The following is a 12,430-nucleotide window of genomic DNA, read 5'->3' as shown; positions in this document are numbered from 1 at the left end:
AGCTCCAAGTACCAAGCACAGCGTACTTTGCCCCGTACGTGGCTGCCGCCACACCTGCCATATAAAAGAAGCATTGCTTAAGGCCCGGCCTCACTGTCCTATAAAACGGCAACCCAGGGCTTCCCTGGTGGCGCAGTGGTTGAGAGTCCGCCTGCCGATGCAGGGGACACGGGTTCGTGCCCCGGTCCGGGAGGATCCCACATGCCGTGAGCCATGGCCACTGAGCCTGCGCGTCCGGAGCCTGTGCTCCGCAACGGGAGAGGCCACAACAGTGAGAGGCCCGCGTACCGCAAAAAAAAAAAAAAAAAGGCAACCCAGAACCCACCAGGAGACAGCCCCGAGGCTGCAGAGGCAGGGGAGAGGTAGGACCCCGTTCTCCAGCTGCCCAGCTTTGTGCTGGAACCCATAGGCGTCCTTATCAACCGGCTTCACTTTAGGGCCCCTTCCTCCCCTCCTGCGATCTGCTGTGCTAACGGGTCAGCTGCCACTTTGTGTTAAACTCCTTCTCACTTATTACAATACCAGTTTTTTATTGACATGGAAATAAAACTTACAATCAATGAGATATTATGAAATATACATCAAAACAAAAGTCACTAGAGCTGGCGTTTTCATCTGTTCTCGGGAAGGAACAAGGGTTTATCGGGGTGAAAAAACACTGAACATTTTTCTTCCCTATTACATGATGCGATTTTCAATGAATCTATAAAGAAAATGAAAACATAAATAGAGTAACCAAACAGAATGAAACCTGCAGCTGTCAAAACTTAAAACAGTTCCATTTTCCTTTGATTTCTGTTTTAAGTTTTGAAAAGTACATAGATCATTCTCTTTCTTTTTCTTTCTTTCCTTTTTTTTTTTTTTTTTTTCTTTTTGGTAGGGAGCCTCTTTCTTAAATCTGATTCCTCTATGGCCCACTGGCTTTGAGCCTTGGCAGCTGAACTGACCAAATGACCAAATGAATACGCCATTTATTTCTTACGCCATCAGCCCTACCTCGGTAGAGGGGACCTCTTATTCTTTTCCTTCTCCACGGTCTGGAAACATACCCCTTTCCCTCGTTGGTGCCACATCAAAGTGGACTTAACGGCGTTTCTTCCTTTACTAAACTACTGGCACACAGGAGAAGGAGGGCAAAGGAGGAGCCCTTCCCAGCTGGTGGGCACCTGCTGCATGCCCAGCACCTCACCTCGGTCATCTCTTCTAAATCTTGTCATTACACCCCGGGGTGGGGTTGGTTATCCCCATTTCACGAAGGATGAGGAACTGAGACTCAGAGAGGTGAGGAAGGATCAGAGCCTGGCTTCCGTTCCCATCTGTCTACACCAGGTGGAAGCAGAGAGGACCTCTGAGACGGCCTACTTGAGTGATGTCATCGTTTTCTTAAAATCAAAGAACACTTTCTTCCAAAGAAGTCTGACACGGAGACCCCCATGAATAAACGGCGTCTCCCAGCGGCCGTCTGGCTGACTCAGGATGCGGGCTCTGTGTTCCGGGAGGCTCTCCTTTGCGTCCACCTGAGGTTCTCTGAGCTCCACTCTGATCTCCTCCACGGTCCCGGGGACAGGCGAGGCAGGGCCTGGGGAGGAGGGGAGCCAGACATGAGCATCCAGGTCTGTGGACCCGCAGTGCGGTGCCCCGTCCCCCCTTCCCCCAACAGCGGGCTTCCCAGAGTGAGGCCACACCACCCAAAGGAGGGCCAGAATGTGAAGCGGAGTCCATCCGGTTTCACTGGTCCTCGGGTTTCAAACAAATATTCGTGCAGCTCTAAGACGCCTCTAAAAGACACGCCTGCACCAGCGTACGGACCATCAGAGCAACACGATCGGGGTGGGAAATGGTCCCGCAGCGCCCAGTCCACCTCCACCCGGTCTCATCTGCTTGAAGCTGAGCAACGTCTTCCAACCACGTTGTCCCACAGCGAGACGGCAGCCACTTCATTTGCATTTCTTTCCTCTCCCATCCCGAAGAGAGAGAGAGGAGTTTCCTAAATTGCCCGGATGGGAGGCATGGCATACCTTTCCTGTGGACGTGTTAATTTTTCTTTTTATTGAGGCAAAATTTACAAAAAATTAACTATTAACCTTTTTTTTTTTTTTTTTTTTTTTTGCGGTATGCGGGCCTCTCACTGTTGTGGCCTCTCCCATTGTGGAGCACAGGCTCCGGACACGCAGGCTCAGCGACCATGGCTCACGGGCCCAGCCACTCCATGGCATGGGCGATCCTCCCGGACCGGGGCACAAACCCCTGTCCCCTGCATCGGCAGGCGGACTCTCAACCACTGCGCCACCAGGGAAGCCCCAGGAACCATCAATTTTATAGTTAGTTCTCTGTTCACACAAATGGAGGCAGAGTCGCTGATAATTCCCCCCAGTGGACAGGCTGATGACATCCACCGGCTAGTATAACTGTTTCTCATTGAGAACTTTCCAGGCCCTCTGCTGAGAACTCCCCCTGCGTCACGAAATGCTCCAACCACCCTCCGAGCTGGGTACCCCCATTATACCTATTTTATAGGTGAGGAAACTGGTGCTCAGAGGCTCAGCCACTTGTTCAAGGCCACACAGAGTTGAGAAGCCAGAATTCCAACCTGGGCACTTGGCCCCAAACTTGTGTTTTTACGCATCAAACTGTAAAGTCCCAGTAAGCTGCCAAATGATTTCTGTTTGGAGCTGGAATGGGATGGGCTGTAGGCAGGCAGGAGCCAATCTGCAATTAGCCAATAAAGCTGCTAATTATGCCCGGCTCAGACTGTTAGGAAACTGAGTCTACCTTCTTTAAGCACGCCCCAGCTGTGCGTTCCCAGAGCTGGGGCTGGGGGCTGGGGGCTGAGATTAAACCCCACACAGTGGGTAACCCACAAAACAGGCGAGTGACACTTAGCAAAGCATTACCCCGGTGATTTCTCTCCATCAGGGCGTTTAGCTTTATCCCTTGTGTGTTCAGAAAATGGCCAGTCTTGCCCGTAACAGCTCCATTTACTGGGCGTCCACTCTGGTGCCGAGATCATCTTGTTTACTCATCTCAGCCACAGACCTAAGATGGCGTGCTGTTTCCCCCATCTTACAGATCGGGAACTTGGGGCACAGACAGGTTGAGTGACTGTTTCAAGATCACGCGGGTGTAATTGACAGAGCCCATGTGGATCCTGACGTCCCAGTTCGAGAGCCATACTTGTAAGAAGGAGTCCCTCCTCCTCACCCCCCAACAGTGGAGGTACCGTCTCTTTTAGGGGCTTCTGCTGTTACCCAGGAAGGAAGTTTCTGGGAGTTCATTTCCCAGGACAGTGAGCTACCCCTTGAGAGTGGCTTGGGTCTTCTGTTCATAATCAGGTGATCCCTAGCCACTTTTCACTGCTTTTTTAAAAGAAGAAAAAAATCCAAATCATGGTGTTTGTTCCTTCCAACCTCTCATGTTTGCCTTTTTCGAAAGGCTGTGCGTTTCCCCTCATTCACCTAAACCTGCAGTTGAGTTACTGGCCCCCCGAGGCCGCGGGCTCAGAGCGAGGCATCCGCGCACTTTGCTGCTCGCTGCCTTCTCGGAGTGTAATCAAACATCAAGCTAAGTAGCAAATAAATCTCTCGATCTCATAAGCTGCGCAGCGAGATCATGTAAATGCAAATGAAGGAGCGGGTTTCAAGCTGTCAAGGGGGAGGGGAGAGAACGCCGGGGCCCTGTCACCGTGACTGCCTCACGCGGCAAGGGCCATACATCAGCTGCAGTAACGGTTCTGGCAGCACCGAGGGAGCCAGGGCTGCCCCGGGGAGGACGGAAAAGCCAGGCAGGTGGCAAAACACAGGCAGCCCTGGGTCGTGGGGACCAGGCAGGGGCCGGCCTAGTGCTGTGCCGGGCAGGCGCAGTGGGTGTCTGGAGAGGTGTCTGCACTGCCTGGGGCTCCCCTTGTCCTGAGCTGGTGAGCTGCTCTAGTAATACCGACAATGACAGCAGTAACAGAGGCCACTGGATACTGGGCTCCAATCCTTGGCCTGGGGAGGTTTTACAGGTGAGGAAAGGGAACCAGACAATTCAAGTGACTTGCCCAAGGTCACACAGGAAGTGGCGAGTGAGGTCTCAGCTCCGTGACATTAACCTGCTAGTTTCCCGTATCCTCCTGCTGGACCTGCGGCTCTCCCCTCCCCTCCCTTTCCTCCCCTGACCCAGCGGCAGCCAGCTCAAGCCCCCATTATAAACTTGATGACGTAGGAGAAGAACCTTAACTTTGACCCTTGGCAGAAGTATAGGAAATAGAAACTTTGGCTTTAACTCTGCCTTTTGACTTTTTTAATTAGAAAAGTAAAATCTCAGTACCCATCACCCCCACCCCCACCCCTTCCCCTGTCCAAAGGCTGCACCTCTAAGGACATATCCTCACACAGTCACTTACGTTGTTATGTTTCCTTCCAGTATTTTTTCAATGAACTTTTTCTACATGGTTGTAACAATAGCGTATGTAAATTTTTGAATCCTGCTGATTTTTTTTTCACTTAACGTTATTTTATATGCCTTTGATCATATATGGATGTGGTCTTCTGGTGTGTGGTTTTTCAGTATCATTATGCGATGTTCAACTGCCACTCACACAATGCACATCGTTCAAAGAATCCGGCTTCTGAGACGACGCCGGAGTCCTTTGATGCATAATGCACCTTATTTCACATGATTGTTTATCTGACGTTCTCATTATGGAAATAAATAAATATCCTCTATGCTAATCATGATCACAATTTGCATTTATATTGTGCTTTTCATTCGAGGGTCTTAAGTTGTTTTATAATAATGAACTCCCCCTCCATGAGCGAGATGGGACATGTGTGCATGTGCGTGCGTGGGCAGAGTCGTATACAGATATTTATTTAATAACTTCCAGGCAATAACTGTGGGATTTCATGGAACTGCGCTTTAATAGGATGTGGGAAAGTGAGTGGAGGCTTCTCAACTGTCGAGCAAACATACGTTTAGTTTAGACTCTGGACGAGAGGGTTAACTGAGCTACACTCTTCTGTGGCTGCCAGGAGGTGGGAGTGCTTCCTTTATGGGGCTTAGTCCTCATACGTGAACACCTAAGATTGGTCTAGAGCCCAGGCATCAAGCTCCCAGACAGATCTAAAACCCATCTTGGAAATGACCACCAGCTCGCTTGTCCAGAGTGAGATCCAGTTCAGACTGTCCAAGAAACCAAGCCAGTTAATTTCACCCATCTTCACCTCTTTGGTGGGAAATGGGGGCAAGTTAAGACTTTTTAAAAGTATATGAGGTGGGGGCTTCCCTGGTGGCGCAGTGGTTGAGAGTCCGCCTGCCGATGCAGGGGACACGGGTTCGTGCCCCGGTCCGGGAGGATCCCACATGCCGCGGAGCGGCTGGGCCCGTGAGCCATGGCCGCTGAGCCTGCGCGTCCGGAGCCTGTGCTCCGCAATGGGAGAGGCCACAACAGTGAAAGGCCCACGTACCGCAAGAAAAAAAAAAAAAGTATATGAGGTGGGAAATCATTAGATTGGATTTGCAAGGTTGGGTCACTTGTTTTGAAGTTGTCCCAGGAAAATGGGCTCTGGCGCGACTCTGGGGATAGGGGTCCTCCTTCCTGGGTCTCAGGTGACTTTAGTGGGAAACGCCACTGGTACTTGCCTCTGGAAAGCCCCAGCGGTCCTGATGCTGGTGACGGGCTGCTCCAAGAGGACTTCTGGGCCAGGGGCTGCCTGCCCGGCCCAGTTCCCACTGCAGGTTTCCAAGCCTTGTTCCTCGATGTTGGATGGTGGAGGGAGCTGCCGTGCAGAGGAGCCCAGAGAATCCCAGGACCCCCTGGGACAGGGAGCGAGATGGTTTTAATTAGAGCTGAGAGACGGGAAATAAGGCAGCGAGGGATGACATCTTAATGAGGTTTAATGAAGCTGTCTGCTGATGGGGACAGCTGTCACCCAGAGCTGTATTCTAGCCAAGCCACTTTGTGACAGAGGAAACTCAGAAAAAGGCACAGTCTGAAAGCAGCTGAGAAGGGCGGGGTGGCCAGACTCAGAGCTGGGGTTTTTCTCCTGCATTGGCCTCTTGATTCTAACACCTCCACAACAAGGGATTCCAGTTAGTAGGCCAGATTTGAACAGCTTCCAATATTTCACAATTCCCCTTTGTGCAAAGCTGAGGTATGCCTCTGAAAAGACCTTGAGGATTGTGCACGAGATGTCTTAGAATTCAGCCATAAGAAACGAGAAATACAGGGAGGGCTTGCATTTGGGGGCTGAAAGGGTCCACCATCCCATCCCTTTCTGAGACTCAGTTTCCCCCTCTGTCTCGTGGTGACCACGTGGCCTCCGTTATAGAGATGTTGTGAGGGGCCACTGTAGGTGAGCACAGAGCTATGAGGTCAGAGGGCTGGGTTTAACGCCAGCTCTTCCATTTACTACCTGGGTGCCTTTGGGCAAGTGTGAACCTCTTTAAGTTTCAGTTTTCCCAACTGTCAAATGGGAAAACAGCCTCCCAGTGAGGTTGGCAGAGTTCGGGGTGAAGCATGAAAAGCTCTCAGGACACAGTAAGTGTTCAATAAAAGTGTTTGCTAAATGAGGTCATGGGGCATAACGTGAGCCTTGCACGTAGGAGGTGCCCAATTAATGTTCACTCTCTTCCTCGTTTCTTTCTTTACTTCTGTAGTAAAGAGAAGAAGGTGGTTCCCAGGGATCCCTGGGCAGGGAGGGTGCTCTCAGCCTTCACATGGCCCCACAACTGTGCCATCTGCCCCAGGAACTTTGGACATTCCAGCTGAGAGCCATCGCTCATCCTATTCTGGGCTGGAAGGGCAGGCTGCCTGGGGGACTCGGGTGGCCAATCAAAGCTGAGATTTGTAGTCACATCTCATCAGTTTCACAGCCAGTTTGCCTGCATCTAGAAGTTCAGGGTCAGAAGCTCCTCTGAGCACCTGTTTATCAGTCCTCAGCTGGTCCCCTGAGGTGCCCAGAGACCTGTAGTTTCCTCTGTCAGGCAGCTATTCTCTGTAGGCTTCTAGAAGGCCCCTCTGGACAAGCTGGGGAGGGAAGCCCAGGGTCGGTGCCGGCCCTCCCACCTCTGGCTGGATCCTCTTTGCTGCTTCCAGGGAGCCCCTGGGAGAACCCTCAGCACGCCTGGCTGTCCCACTGGAATCTTCTTCAGGGTGGCTCTCCCCAAAATGCCAATCCAAGATCTGGATCTTCTCTCCTTTCCAGCCCTGACCCAGGCATGACTCAGCTGTCCCATGTCCAGGTCCCTGAAATGATGGCTCTTCCCATAACGCACAGTCTGTACGTCAAACAGCAGCCTGTCACTGGGGTTGTCCTGGGCAGAAGGCTGCTTATGTCCTCTGTGGGTGTGGAGGGCGCCGAGTGAACAAGTCAGATGCACCTGTCCTGCGTGAGCAAAATCCAGTCTGCAGAGCTAAGATCCGCGCACAGGACAAAACAATGGAGAGTCCCGGGCAGCTGCTGCTAAGTGCCAAGAGGCGGTGAAAACTGCGTGGAGTCAGATGTGGGTTCAAATCCACCCTTGGCCACTCATTAGCTGGGAGGCTTTGGCCAAACAAGCCCCTACAGTTGTCTGGACCTCCCTTTCCCACCCGAAAACCCGTGTAGTTTCCAGGGCTGCTTTACGCGTTAGTGGTGCCCTGGGGGGCAGTGAAGCGCCCCCGTGGAGGCTGGCCCACGGTCGCCATGATTGTGGTGTTGCCGTGGTCGGTGGTGGTGGCACCAGGGCGGGGCCAGTCGGCCCATCTCGTTGGGCAGCTGAGCTGGTAATGGGTGAATACACTGCTCCTCTAGGGCGTTCACATGTTAACGCAGGGACTCTGAGACACACGGCCCAAACCTAAAGGATGAAACTGCCAAGGGTGGAATTTCAAGCACGACGGTAATATCAGGACCCCACCACTCTTGTGACATGTGACCGCCTTGCAGACGGATGCGCTCTGAGGGAGGGCGGTGGGGGGGCAGGACCGCAGGGTGTGAGGGGCACCCACATCAGGTCGGGAAACAGGACCAGTGCCCCCAAAGACTCCTTGTGCTGCTTGCAGCCACCGTCCCCACCCCCATGGTACCCACCCTCCCGACTTCTGAAACCAGACGTCAGTCATGCTGTGTTTGAACTTCATTTGCATAGAGCAGTGCCTGCCTCGTGTGTCCAGCTCCTTCTGTCTCACATTTGTGTGAGAGCCACCTGGGTGGCTGTGTAAAGCTGTTCTCTCGTTCCCGGTGCCATCGGGCAGTTCCTAACCTATTGTCATTTGGGGCCAGATGACTCTTTGTTGTTGGCAGTGGGGCCTGTCTTGCGCATTGTGGGATGTTTCCCAGCATCCCTGGCTTCCACCCACTGGAGGGAGGGTAGTACTGCCTCCTAGTTGTGACAACAAAAAACGTCTCCAGACACGGGCAAATTTCCTCGGGGGGGTGGGGGCACAATTGCCCCCAGTTGAGAACCACCGCTATAGAGTGTTCTATTGAATGAATATGTCACCATTTTTTTTTTTATCCACCTGGGATGGCCCTTTGGGTAGTTTCCGGCGCTTGGCTATCACAAACTGAGCTGCTACGAGCATTCTCAGACATCTCTTTGGATGGACTTGGGCACTCATTTCTGTTGGGTGTCCAGGAGGGAATTGTTGGGTCATCAGTAAGCGTATGTTTAGCTTTCATAGATACTGCCAAACCGTTTTCTGCAGTGGTTGTACCAATTTACATTCCCACCAAGAGCTTGAGTGTTCCGGTTCATGTCTTTACCAATATCATCGGGTTTTTTATTTTGTACTTCTCAGAGGTTGAGCACCTTGACATATGGGTCCTGGCCACTTGGACATCCCCTTAATAAAGTGCCTATTCAAGTCTTTTGCTCGTCTTTCTATAGGATCATCTGCGTTTTTCTTATTGATTTGTAGCAGCTCTTTATATATGATGAATAACAACCTTTTGTCAGATATGTGTATTGCAAATACCTTCTCTCATTCTATAGACTCACACATTTTTAGAGCTAGAGGCAGTCTGTGCTCCCCTATCAAACCCTCTGGTGGCCTTGGTTGTCATTACTTGTTCAATTTGTCCTTTTAGCAAGATAAGGAATTTCATAAGGGCAGGGGGCAGTATGTGTCTGCTTTGTTCACCTTAGAACTCCTGGCACGGAGCTTAGTGCAGAGGAGATACAGAATACGCAGTGAACGAATGAGCAACTTTCCCATTGGGATGACCTTTGCAGCCCAAGGCTTCAGTATTTCTGGCTGTCGTTGCTTCCTAGGCAACCCTCACTAAAAACTGTGGAGATTGAGGCACCCGCCTACTTCCGTGCCTCCTTCACTGCCAGGCCCCGCCCAGTGGTAGCCGCTGAGTCTGTCTGTCGTTCCTCTGCCAGCTGGACTTCTGCCCACCTGCACCTGCCAGAGGGAGGTGGGGCCTGTCCCGGAGAAGTCACATTTTAATTAACTTCCCTTGCTGTCACCTCACCGGAGAGGCCAGATCATTTTCCTAAACAAATGAGGAGCCAGGGCTTTGTCTGCAGCTCAGAGTGAATCACACAGAAGGAAATCCAAACAAACCACCCAGCCAGGGCCCCCACCTGAAACTCAGAACTCTCAGCTCTCGAGGGAGGTAAAGGCCTGGGATTTGAGATGAGAAGGAAGAGGGAGAAAAGGATGAGGCCGTGTGTAGGAAAGAACTGCCAGAGTCTCCAAGGCGGCAGTTCCTTCATTCATTCACTCATTCAGCCCCTGTTTACCAGCATCTGTTCTCTGCTGATCTCTTTGAAAAAGAGGGGTGAGAATAAAAGCTATGTGGCAGGTGGGGAATCTCTGTACCGTCTGCTCAATTTTGCAGTGAACTTTACATTGCTCTAAAAATAGAGTCTATTTTATTTATTTATTTATTTATTTATTTATATTTTTGGCTGTGTTGGGTCTTCGTTTCTGTGCGAGGGCTTTCTCTAGTTGCGGCGAGTGGGGGCCACTCCTCATTGCGGTGCGCGGGCTTCTCACTGTCGTGGCCTCTCTTGTTGAGGAGCACAGGCTCCAGACACGCAGGCTCAGCAGTTGTGGCTCACGGGCCCAGTTGCTCCGTGGCATGTGGGATCTTCCCAGACCAGGGCTCGAACCCATGTCCCCTGCATCGGCAGGCAGACTCTCAACCACTGCGCCACCAGGGAAGCCCTAAAGTCTATTTTAAAAATAATTAACCTTGGGCTTCCCTGGTGGCGCGGTGGTTGAGAGTCCGCCTGCCGATGCAGGGGACACGGGTTCGTGCCCCGGTCTGGGAAGATCCCACATGCCGCGGAGCGGCTAGGCCCGTGAGCCATGGCTGCTGGGCCTGCATGTCCAGAGCCTGTGCTCCGCAACGGGAGAGGCCACAGCAGTGAGAAGGCCACGTAATGCAAAATAAAAAATAAATAAAAAAAAATAAAAATAAAAATAATTAACCTTATGGGCTTCCCTGGTGGCACAGTGGTTAAGAATCCGCCTGCCAATGCAGTGGACACGGGTTCGAGCCCTGGTCGAGGAAGATCCCACATGCCACGGAGCAGCTAAGCCCGTGCGCCACAACTACTGAGCCTGCTTTCTAGAGCCCGCGAGCCACAACTACTGAAGCCTGTGCGCCTAGAGCCCATGTCCGCAACAAGAGAAGCCACCGCGATGAGAAGCCCGCACACCACAACAAAGAGTAGCCCCTGCTCGCTGCAACCAGAGAAAGTCCGCACACAGCAACAAAGACCCAATGCAGCCAAAAATAAAAATAAATAAAATAAACAAATTTATTAAAAAAATAGCAATAATTAACCTTAAAAGGAAGGAAGGAAGGAAGGAAGGGAAAAAGGAAGAAAGGAAGAAGGAAAGAAAGACTTAGCAGACAGTCTACCGAGGGAGACAGACATTAAACTGATCATCACACAATTAATGACTTAATTACACTACTTTGTAATCTTTAATGGCTTTAGTGAGATATAATTCACATACTATACAATTCACCCATTTAAAGTATATGATCCAATGGCTTTCAGCATATACACAGGATTGTGCAACCAGCACCACAATCAATTTTAGAACATTTTCATTACCCCCCAGAGCAGCCTTATACCCCTTAACCACCACCCCTCAATCATTCCATTCCCCTCTCCATCTCAGCCACGGGCAACCACTAATCCATTTTCTGTTTCTATGGATTTGCCTATTCGGGACATTTCTTGTAAATGAAATCATACACTATGTGGTCCTTTGTGACTGGCCTCTTCACTGAGCACCGTTTTGTAACGGCCAGTCCCTGCTGAAGCAGGTTCTACTGTGTAATTTTGAAAGTGCCCTAAAGGTGGAGCTCAGGGCCCTATGGTGCCATAGACAAGGAAGTTTGCCTGCACTGAGGGCAACCTGGGAGGGCTTCCCAAAGGAAGTGGTTTTTAATCTCAGGCATTTATAGAACACCTGTTATGTGCCACCAGGAAAAAGAAGTCAATAGAAGCCATTAGAAGGCTGTGTAGGATATTATATTCCAGGCAGGCTGGCCCGGCATGTGCATTCCTGGAAACTGAGAAGGTCATTTCAGTTCTAAGCCCCAAATGAATAGAATGGATAGTAAGTGTTACCAGACTCAGATGAGGGAGAGGCCACAGTGAGCCCGAGGGGTCCAGAGAGCTTGAAGAATAAGAACCAGAAAGGGGAGGGCAGGCCAGGAGCAAATGAGGCTGGGACTCCGGCAGACCCTTCACGGGTGGGGAGTGGTCTATTGTGCCTAAATCTCAGGACCATGTGGAGTATCCAGGAAGGCAAAGCTGCAGAGGTGGATGGGGTTGGAGGGTGCAGGGCCCAGATTGCCAGCCCAAGGGAGGGGTTTCCTCCAAGACAGTGATGAGCCATTATGGGTGGTCCCACATCATCCACCTCTATGCACCCAGGTCTCTGGGAGCCAGAGAAAAGGGGAGAGAGATTGATGGGAAAAGGAGAAAGGGTGAGCCCAGAGCCACCAGACTCTCTGGACGGGCTTTGGTGAGGCCAGAGCCAGGAATGTCCTGGGAGATGTAACACCCTGCAACTGGGAGCCCACTGCCTGGGGCCCGTGGGGGTGGGAGGAGCAGGTGCACCCACCCAGCTCAGTAAGGTCCATGGTCCCCAGGGGCCTGATGGCACCGGGAGCGTCACACACCTGCTTGGTATCTCTTTAGCAGGAGGATTTGAATGTGGGCTGGAGACACAGCCCGGGTTCAGATCTCAGCTCTGCCACTTCTTGTCCCGTGTGGCCTCGTGCAACCTGTCTTGACCTCTCTGTGCCTCAGCTTTCCCATCTGAGACATGGGGACAGTGATGGGCTGCCTCACAGGGCAGCTGTGAGGTCTAAGTAAGAGAGGCATATGAAGAAGCCAGTGTTGTGTCTGGAACACAGACCTCAGCAGGTGTCCACTGATGAAGAGCTATGATCTAAGCACCGTACAGGACAGGACCTCTGAGCTCAGG

The 12,430-nt window shown here is 51.5% G+C and overlaps 1 protein-coding gene across 1 annotated transcript in view; it reads left to right on the top strand.

The window, feature by feature from the left end:
* The window catches only part of CFAP77 (cilia and flagella associated protein 77), a gene marked incomplete at both ends in the record, with an annotated part of 131,694 nt that overhangs the window by 63,491 nt on the left and 55,773 nt on the right, over window positions 1–12,430 (top strand). The window lies entirely within an intron of this gene.

This window comes from Hyperoodon ampullatus, assembly GCF_949752795.1.
Source record: "Hyperoodon ampullatus genome assembly, chromosome: 6".
Lineage (NCBI taxonomy): Eukaryota > Metazoa > Chordata > Mammalia > Artiodactyla > Ziphiidae > Hyperoodon > Hyperoodon ampullatus.
The sequence above is the reverse complement of the archived record's forward strand: the minus strand, read 5'-3'. Positions and strand labels throughout refer to the sequence as shown.